This window comes from Oncorhynchus gorbuscha, linkage group LG22 (assembly GCF_021184085.1).
Source record: "Oncorhynchus gorbuscha isolate QuinsamMale2020 ecotype Even-year linkage group LG22, OgorEven_v1.0, whole genome shotgun sequence".
NCBI classification, from domain to species: Eukaryota; Metazoa; Chordata; class Actinopteri; order Salmoniformes; family Salmonidae; genus Oncorhynchus; species Oncorhynchus gorbuscha.
In genome coordinates this window covers 45,160,752-45,169,651 of record NC_060194.1, presented here as the reverse complement: position 1 = coordinate 45,169,651, position 8,900 = coordinate 45,160,752, and the positions used below count along the sequence as shown (strand labels likewise).

At 43.2% G+C, this 8,900-nt stretch overlaps 1 long non-coding RNA gene across 1 annotated transcript; it reads left to right on the top strand.

The window, feature by feature from the left end:
* Positions 1–295: 295 nt before the first annotated feature.
* On the top strand, positions 296–5,783 carry LOC124010020. Its single transcript, XR_006834347.1, has 3 exons — positions 296–797; positions 3,064–3,070; positions 5,773–5,783. It is a non-coding gene; the product is annotated as an uncharacterized LOC124010020 (long non-coding RNA).
* Positions 5,784–8,900: the final 3,117 nt, after the last annotated feature.

Below are 8,900 nucleotides of genomic sequence, written 5' to 3'. Positions count from 1 at the left end.
GTCATGTGTGCATACATTCTACGTATGGGTGGTCCCGGGAATCGAACCCACTACCCTGGCGTTACAAGCGCCATGCTCTACCAACTGAGCTACAGAAGGACCTACTGATTCTAGAAGGACCTACTGATTCTAGGCTCTCATTGAATATAAGAATTTGTTCTTAATAACTGACTTGCCAAGTTAAAAAAGAGATAGTATGTTATACCTCCTTCAGGGAACAGTAGTTATAATCATAACTGTACATTTTGAATGACGTCCTTTACTTCTGGTCTTCTGTCACTCTGTAAAAATGCAACCAAACATAAAAAGTTTTTTCAGAGGAACATTAAACAAACCTTCAAAAGGAGGTTTCAACCAGTTTTAACCAACATGGTTTTCTCCCCTTTTCTCTTCCAGATTTGGTTGCCAATGAGCAACTCAGATACCCATGGTTATTATGCTCATTTTTACTGTAACGACAGGCTTGTCTCCAAACTTTTATTTGTATATGGCATCCCAGTTTTTAGTAGGGATCGCATATGGTAGATGATACTAGGTAAAATCCTTTCCATTCCAAACAAACCTACGTTCTAAAGGAATAAACATGAGATAACAGAACTCAGTCAATGATTTGTCAGTCAGCCGGTCATATTAAGTTGTTTACCATTACTACATGTTCCTTCCACACAGCAACTGAATGGGTCGGAGTGACAAAACGTTCTTATGCGTCTTGTTTGAGTCAGACGTTCGGTGGAGTTGGCCAGTGCATCCTTGCTGGCATGATCTTCTTCATCCGAGACTGGAGACTTGCCCAGTTTGTCATGGCTGTACTAATAGCAGTGGTCGCTTCTATTGATGCCTTCGGAAAGTATTCAGACTTACAGCCTTATTCTAAAATGTATTAAATAAAAAAACAATTCTCAGCAATCTACACACAATATCCCATAATGACAAAGCATAAACAGGTTTTTTTTTTCTTTTCCCCCAGACGTATATACCTAATTTACATAAGCATTCAAACCCTTTGCTATGAGATTGGAAATTGAGCTCAGGTGCATCCTGTTTCCGTAGATCATCCTTGAGATGTTTCTACAACTTGATTGGAGTCCACCTGCAGCATTGAACAATGGAGGGGATGGCTGCTGGTTTACTGGCTCCTAAATAACTTTGCTATTTTGTTTGTTTTTTTCTCAAAAGAAATGGAACTAATTTTGTACATAATGTTCCTACTATCATCTCTTATGGCCAAAAAGAGCTTCTGGACATCATAACAGCGATTACTCGAACTGGACAAATATTTTTTATTTAATGAGTCCAACGCAAAGGATGTACTGCTTCCCGGAGACCAGGGCCCTCAACCCTGTCATTCGCATGAAGAAAAGACTGAAATACAGGGGGTGGAGGTCTGGGTGCCTTGTGAGAATTAGTCGGCGAATGAGTAAACCACCTCTACCCTCTGTATTATTGGACAACGTACAATCATTGCAAAACAAACTGGATGATCTACAATTTAATAATATCCTACCAACAGGACATTAAAACCTGTAATATCTTATGTTTCACTGAGACTTGGCTGAACTACGACATGGATTATATAGTGCTGTCTGGCTTTTCCGTTTTTCGTCAGGACATAGCAGCTACGTCTGCTAAGACAAGGGGCAGGGGTGTGTGTCTATTGGTCAATAACTGCTAGTCCGCGATGCATAATATTAAAGAAGTCTCAAGGTATTGCTTGCCTGAGGTAGAATAATGAATGATAAGCTGTAGACCACACTATATCTAACAAGAGAGTTCTAATCTATAATATTCATAGCCGTCTCAAAAAAACTAAAGCAGGAATTACCAGTGACTCGCTCAATACAGAAGTGGTCAGATGACGTGGATGCTACGCTACAGGACTGTTTTGCTAGCACAGACTGGAAAATGTCAATAAGTGCATCGATGACGTCGTCCCCACAGTGACCATACGTACATTTCCCAACCAGACGCCATGGATTACAGGCAACATCTGCACCGAGCGAAAGGCTAGAGCTTCCGCTTTCAAGGAGCCGGACACTAATCTGGACACTTATAAGAAATCCCTCTATGCCCTCAGACGAACCATCAAACAGTCAAATATTCAGTACAAGAGTAAGATTGAATCCTACTAAGCCGTCTCTGATGCTCGTCAGAGCGGACTACAATGGGAAACCCAAATCACCCAAATGTGAGCTGCCCAGTATCGCGAGCCTACCAGACAAGCTAAATGCCTTTTATACTCGCTTTGAGGCAAGAAACACTGAAGCATTCATGAGAACACCAGCTGTTCCGGATGACTGTGTGATCACACTCTCCATAGCTTGATGTAAGCAAGACCTTTAAACAGGTCAACATTCACAAAGCCACAGGCCAGACGGATTACAAGGACATGTACTCGAAGCATGCGTGGACCAACTGGCAAGTGTCTTCACTGACATTTTCAACCTCTCCCTGGCTGAGTTTGTAATACCTACATGTTTCAAACAGACCACCATAATCCCTGTGCCTAAGATAGAGAAGGTAACCTGCCTAAATTATTACCACTCCATAGCACTCACGTCTGTAGCCATGAAGTGCCTTGAAATGCTGGTCATGGCTCACATAAACACCATCATGCCAGAAACCCTAGACCCACTCCAATTCGCATACCGCCCAAACAGATCCACAGATGAAGCAATCTCAATCGCTCTCCACACTGCCCTATTCCACCAGGACAAAAGGAACTCCTATGTGAGAATGCTGTTCACTGACTACAGCTCAGCGTTCAACACCATAATGCACACATAGCTCATGACTAAGCTAAGTACCTTGGGACTGAACACCTCTCTCTGCAACAGGATCCTGGACTTCCTGACAGGCCACCCTCAGGCAGTATGGGTAAGCAACAACACATATGCCACACTGTTCCTCAACACTGGCCACTCAGGGGTGTGTGGTTAGTCCTCTCCTGTACTCCCTGTTCACCCACGACTGTGTGGCCAAGCATGACTCCAACACCATCATTAAGTTTTCTGACGACACAACAGTGGTAGGTCTGATCACCGACAACGACAAGACTGCCTTTAGGGAAGAGGTCAGAGAACTGGCAGTGTAGTGCCAGGACAACAATGGACTACAGGAAAAGGAGGGCTGAACAGGCCCACATTAACATCGACGGGACTGAAGTGAAGCGGGTCGAGAGTGTCATGGTCCTTGGTGTCCACATCATCAACAGACTATCATGGTCCAAACACACCAAGACAGTTGTGAATAGTGCACGACAACACCTTTCCCCCCTCAGGAGACTGAAAAGATCTTCTAAAAGTTATACAGCTGCACCATTGAGAGTATCCTGACCGGTTGCATCACTGCCTTGTATGGCAACTGTTCAACATCTGACCGAAAGGTGCTACAGAGGGTAGTGCGTACGGCCCAGTACATCACTGGGGTAAATCTTCCTGACATCCAGGACCTATATACTAGGTGTGTCAGAGGAAGGCCCAAAAAATTGTGAAAGACTCCAGTCACCCAAGTCATAGACTGTTCTCTCTGCCTCTGCACGGAAAGCAGTACCGGAGCACCAAGTCTAGACCTTAACAGCCCCCAAGCCATAAGACTGTTGAACAACTTAACGAATCAAAATGGCTACCCAGACTATTTACATTGAACCCCCCAGCACATTGACTCAGTACCGTTACCCCCTGTATATGGCCTCGTAATTGTACATTTCTTGTGTTACATTTTGATTGATTCAATTATTTTTTTAAACTTTAGTTTATTTAGTAAATATTTTATTAACTCTATTTGTTGAACTGCATTGTTGGTTAATGGCTTGTAAAAGTAAGCATTTCACCTTTTGTTTTCAAAGTGCATGTAACAAATAACATTTGATTAGATTTGATTTGAACGTCCCCCAAGAACACAGTGGCCTCAATCATTCTTAAATGAAGAAGTTTGGAACTTCCAAGACTATTCCTGGAGCTGCGCAATCGGGGGGAGACGGGCCTTGGTCAAGGAGGTGACCAAACTTGAAAATTGTCTTATTTTGTACAATGGACAGTGTTTTTATTCCTAGTTTTTATTCTTGCCCAGCAAACACCATCTTCAACTATTCCTCATCTACAATTTAGACCACAGTTAGTTGAATGAGGTGTACTGATCAAGCCTTTTTAATTCATCTCTTTGTTGTCCCTCACTTGGGGATGTTAAACTGTTTTCTAATCTACTGAGCCATTTACTTCATGTTCATATTATCTTTAATGTCTTATTGCTGTTGCATTGTTGAGAAAGAACCTGCAAGTAAGCATTTTATTGGACCGTGTGTATCCTGTACATATGACCAAAACAACTTTTGAACAATGGACCGTGTTCTACGGATTCATGCAGATGAAGGTGAACCAATGAAAGGGTTAATATGAATTAAACAGGACAAGTGTTGATGTCTCCACACGGTTCTGGGTTTAGAGCCGTGGGTATCTAGGCAGCGGCAGTTTATCTGTCTTGTCCCCTGTAGGGGGCGATAAAGGCATGAATAATATTACAATGGTCTATTCATTAAATGTAATATATATTCCTATTTGATATGAATGTATATAATTAAATTGGACATTGTATTTTATGACATGCCAGTGTTTTTGTTTTGTGTCCAAAGCATTTAGCTTACATTAGGAGGAAGAAGCCTAGGCCTTTTATTCTAGTTGTATTACATCATATCACCTAGCAATATTAGTTATCAATGCATCAGGGTGAATATAAAACCACGCTATCTTGAACATCGGTGTCGTTTTAATAATAGGCATGGCTGTTATAGTTGTATGAATGTATTACAATGCCTGCTAACTGGAAATGAAACACCAGCAGTCCCAATGCAATGAACTATTGGCTTCACAGTGAAACACCAGCAGTCCCAATGCAATGAACTATTGGCTTATTGGCTTCACAGTGAAACACCAGCAGTCCCAATGCAATGAACTATTGGCTTCACAGTGAAACACCAGCAGTCCCAATGCAATGAACTATTGGCTTCACAGTGAAACACCAGCAGTCCCAATGCAATGAACTATTGGCTTCACAGTGAAACACCAGCAGTCCCAATGCAATGAACTATTGGCTTCACAGTGAAACACCAGCAGTCCCAATGCAATGAACTATTGGCTTCACAGTGAAACACCAGCAGTCCCAATGCAATGAACTATTGGCTTCACAGTGAAACACCAGCAGTCCCAATGCAATGAACTATTGGCTTCACAGTGAAACACCAGCAGTCCCAATGCAATGAACTATTGGCTTCACAGTGAAACACCAGCAGTCCCAATGCAATGAACTATTGGCTTCACAGTGAAACACCAGCAGTCCCAATGCAATGAACTATTGGCTTCACAGTGAAACACCAGCAGTCCCAATGCAATGAACTATTGGCTTCACAGTGAAACACCACTATTCAGGCTAGTTATCAAATCAAATCAAACTTTATTTGTCACATGCGCCGAATACAACATGTACCGTGTAAATGCTTGCTTACAAGTCCTTAACCAATTCAATATAAAATATATTTAGTTATCACTCTTAAACAGTAAGTAAAATAGCTTATTTTACTATTTCACTTTTTTTTTTTGCTTCAGCCTCTGTAGAATTCATGAAAGCATACCTGTTAGGGGGCTCCCGAGTGGCACAGTGGTCTAAGGCACTGCATCTCAGTGCTAGAGGTGTCACCACAGGCCCTAGTTCAATTCCAGGCTGTTTAACAAACAGCCTTGATTGAGAGTCCCACAGAGGGGCGGTGCACAATTGGTCCAGCGTCGTTAGGGTTTGGGCAGGGTAGGCCGTCGTTGTAAATAAGAATTTAATTTGTTCTTAACTGACTTGCCTAGTTAAAATAAATAAGTCCACAATGAAGTAGCAGCAGACCAAGCAATTTGCGAGAGGAGGACCCCACAACAAAATTTTCTGGTGTGTGTCAGTTTAATTCACTAACAGGTACTGATAACATTTATTCTGTTTACTTGTTATTTGTGTTAAATATCTCTGTTCTGGGATGGTTGTTCACTGAATTGCGAGCACTAGTTGCTCACGGTACTACATTGTCTATAATGTAAACAGACGTAGCTAGCTAGCATAAAAGATAGTTGCTCACGGTACTACATTGTCTATAATGTAAACAGACGTAGCTAGCTAGCATAAAAGATAGTTGCTCACGGTACTACATTGTCTATAATGTAAACAGACGTAGCTAGCTAGCATAAACAATAGCTTTGTTGACGCTGGCTGATGATGCGGTCTCCTGTTTAGGTTAGAGGTTCATTTGAAGTATGTTTCAAATTTTGCGGATTTTAAGCACTCTTGCGTTGTCTAGACAGTGTCAGGTGTTCTTGGAAGATCACCCTTGAAAGAACAGGAGAACGCAGAACAGAGCTCCAGAGTTCCTCTGTAGAGAAGGGAGAACCTTCCATCCTGTAGCTCCAACTCCAAAAAGTTCTGGGACACTGTGAAGTCCATGGAGAACAAGAGCACCTCCTCCCAGCTGCCCACTGCACTGAGGCTAGGGAACACGGTCACCACCGACAAATCCATGATTATCGAAAACTTCAACAAGCATTTCTCAACGGCTGGCCATGCCTTCCGCCTGGCTACTCCTACCTCGGCCAACAGCTCCGGCCCCCCCGCAGCTCCTCGCCCAAGCCTCTCCAGGTTCTCCTTTACCCAAATCCAGATAGCAGATGTTCTGAAAGAGCTGCAAAACCTGGACCCGTATAAATCAGCTGGGCTTGACAATCTGGACCCTCTATTTCTGAAACTATCCGCCGCCATTGTCGCAACCCCAAGGACTGGAAAGCTGCCGCAGTCATTACCCTCTTCAAAGGGGGAGACACCCTGGACCCAAACTGTTACAGACCTATATCCATCCTGCCCTGCCTATCTAAGGTCTTCGAAAGCCAAGTCAACAAACAGGTCACTGACCATCTCGAATCCCACCGTACCTTCTCCGCTATGCAATCTGGTTTCCGAGCCGGTCACGGGTGCACCTCAGCCACACTCAAGGTACTAAACGACATCATAACCGCCATTGATAAAAGACAGTACTGTGCAGCCGTCTTCATCGACCTTGCCAAGGCTTTCGACTCTGTCAATCACCATATTCTTATCGGCAGACTCAGTAGCCTCGGTTTTTCGGATGACTGCCTTGCCTGGTTCACCAATTACTTTGCAGACAGAGTTCAGTGTGTCAAATCGGAGGGCATGTTGTCCGGTCCTCTGGCAGTCTCTATGGGGGTGCCACAGGGTTCAATTCTCGGGCCGACTCTTTTCTCTGTATATATCAATGATGTTGCTCTTGCTGCGGGCGATTCCCTGATGCACCTCTACGCAGACGACACCATTGTATACACTTTCGGCCCGTCATTGGACACTGTGCTATCTAACCTCCAATCGAGCTTCAATGCCATACAACACTCCTTCCGTGGCCTCCAACTGCTCTTAAACGCTAGTAAAACCAAATGAATGCTTTTCAACCGATCGCTGCCTGCACCCGCATGCCCGACTAGCATCACCACACTGGATGGTTCCGACCTTGAATATGTGGACACCTATAAGTACCTAGGTGTCTGGCTAGACTGCAAACTCTCCTTCCAGACCCATATCAAACATCTCCAATCGAAAATCAAATCAAGAATCAGCTTTCTATTCCGCAACAAAGCCTCCTTCACTCACGCTGCCAAGCTTACCCTAGTAAAACTGACTATCCTACCGATCCTCAACTTCGGCGACGTCATCTACAAAATTGCTTCCAACACTCTACTCAGCAAACTGGATGCAGTTTATCACAGTGCCATCCGTTTTGTCACTAAAGCACCTTATACTACCCACCACTGCGACTTGTATGCTCTAGTCGGCTGGCCCTCGCTACATATTCATCGCCAGACCCACTGGCTTCAGGTCATCTACAAGGCCATGCTAGGCAAAGCTCCGCCTTATCTCAGCTCACTGGTCACGATGGCAACACCCATCCGTAGCACGCGCTCCAGCAGGTGTATCTCATTGATCATCCCTAAAGCCAACACCTCATTCGGCCGCCTTTCGTTCCAGTACTCTGCTGCCTGTGACTGGAACGAATTGCAAAAATCGCTGAAGTTGGAGACTTTTATCTCCCTCACCAACGTCAAACATCAGCTAGCTGAGCAGCTAACCGATCGCTGCAGCTGTACATAATCTATTGGTAAATAGCACACCCATTTTCACCTACCTCATCCCCACAGTTTTTATTTAGTTACTTTTCTGCTCTTTTGCACACCAATATCTCTACCTGTACATGATCATCTGATCATTTATCACTCCAGTGTTAATCTGCAATATTGTAATTATTCGTCTACCTCCTCATGCCTTTTGCACACATTGTATATAGACTCCCCTTTTTTTTTCTCTCTGTGTTATTGACTTGTTAATTGTTTACTCCATGTGTAACTCTGTGTTGTCTGTTCACACTGCTATGCTTTATCTTGGCCAGATCGCAGTTGCAAATGAGAACCTGTTCTCAACTAGCCTACCTGGTTAAATAAAGGTGAAATAAAAAATAAATTAAAAAAGGACAAACATCTCCGCAGCACTCCAAAAATCAGGCCTTTGCCTGATTGGTGGAGGTGTGCCAAACAGGTATGCCAAACTTGTAGCTTCATACCCAAGAAGATTCGAGGCTGTAATCGCTGCCAAAGGTGCTTCAACAAAGTACTGAGTAAAGGGACTGAATACCTATGTAAACGTGATTTTTATTTTTATTTTTATATATATAAATTAACAAAAATGTCTAAAAAACTGCTTTGTCATTATGGGGTATTGAATGTAGATGGAAAACAATTTAACCTGTTAAAGAATAAGAACTCCAATCAAGTTGTAGAAACATCTCAAGGATGATCAATGGAAACAGGATGCAC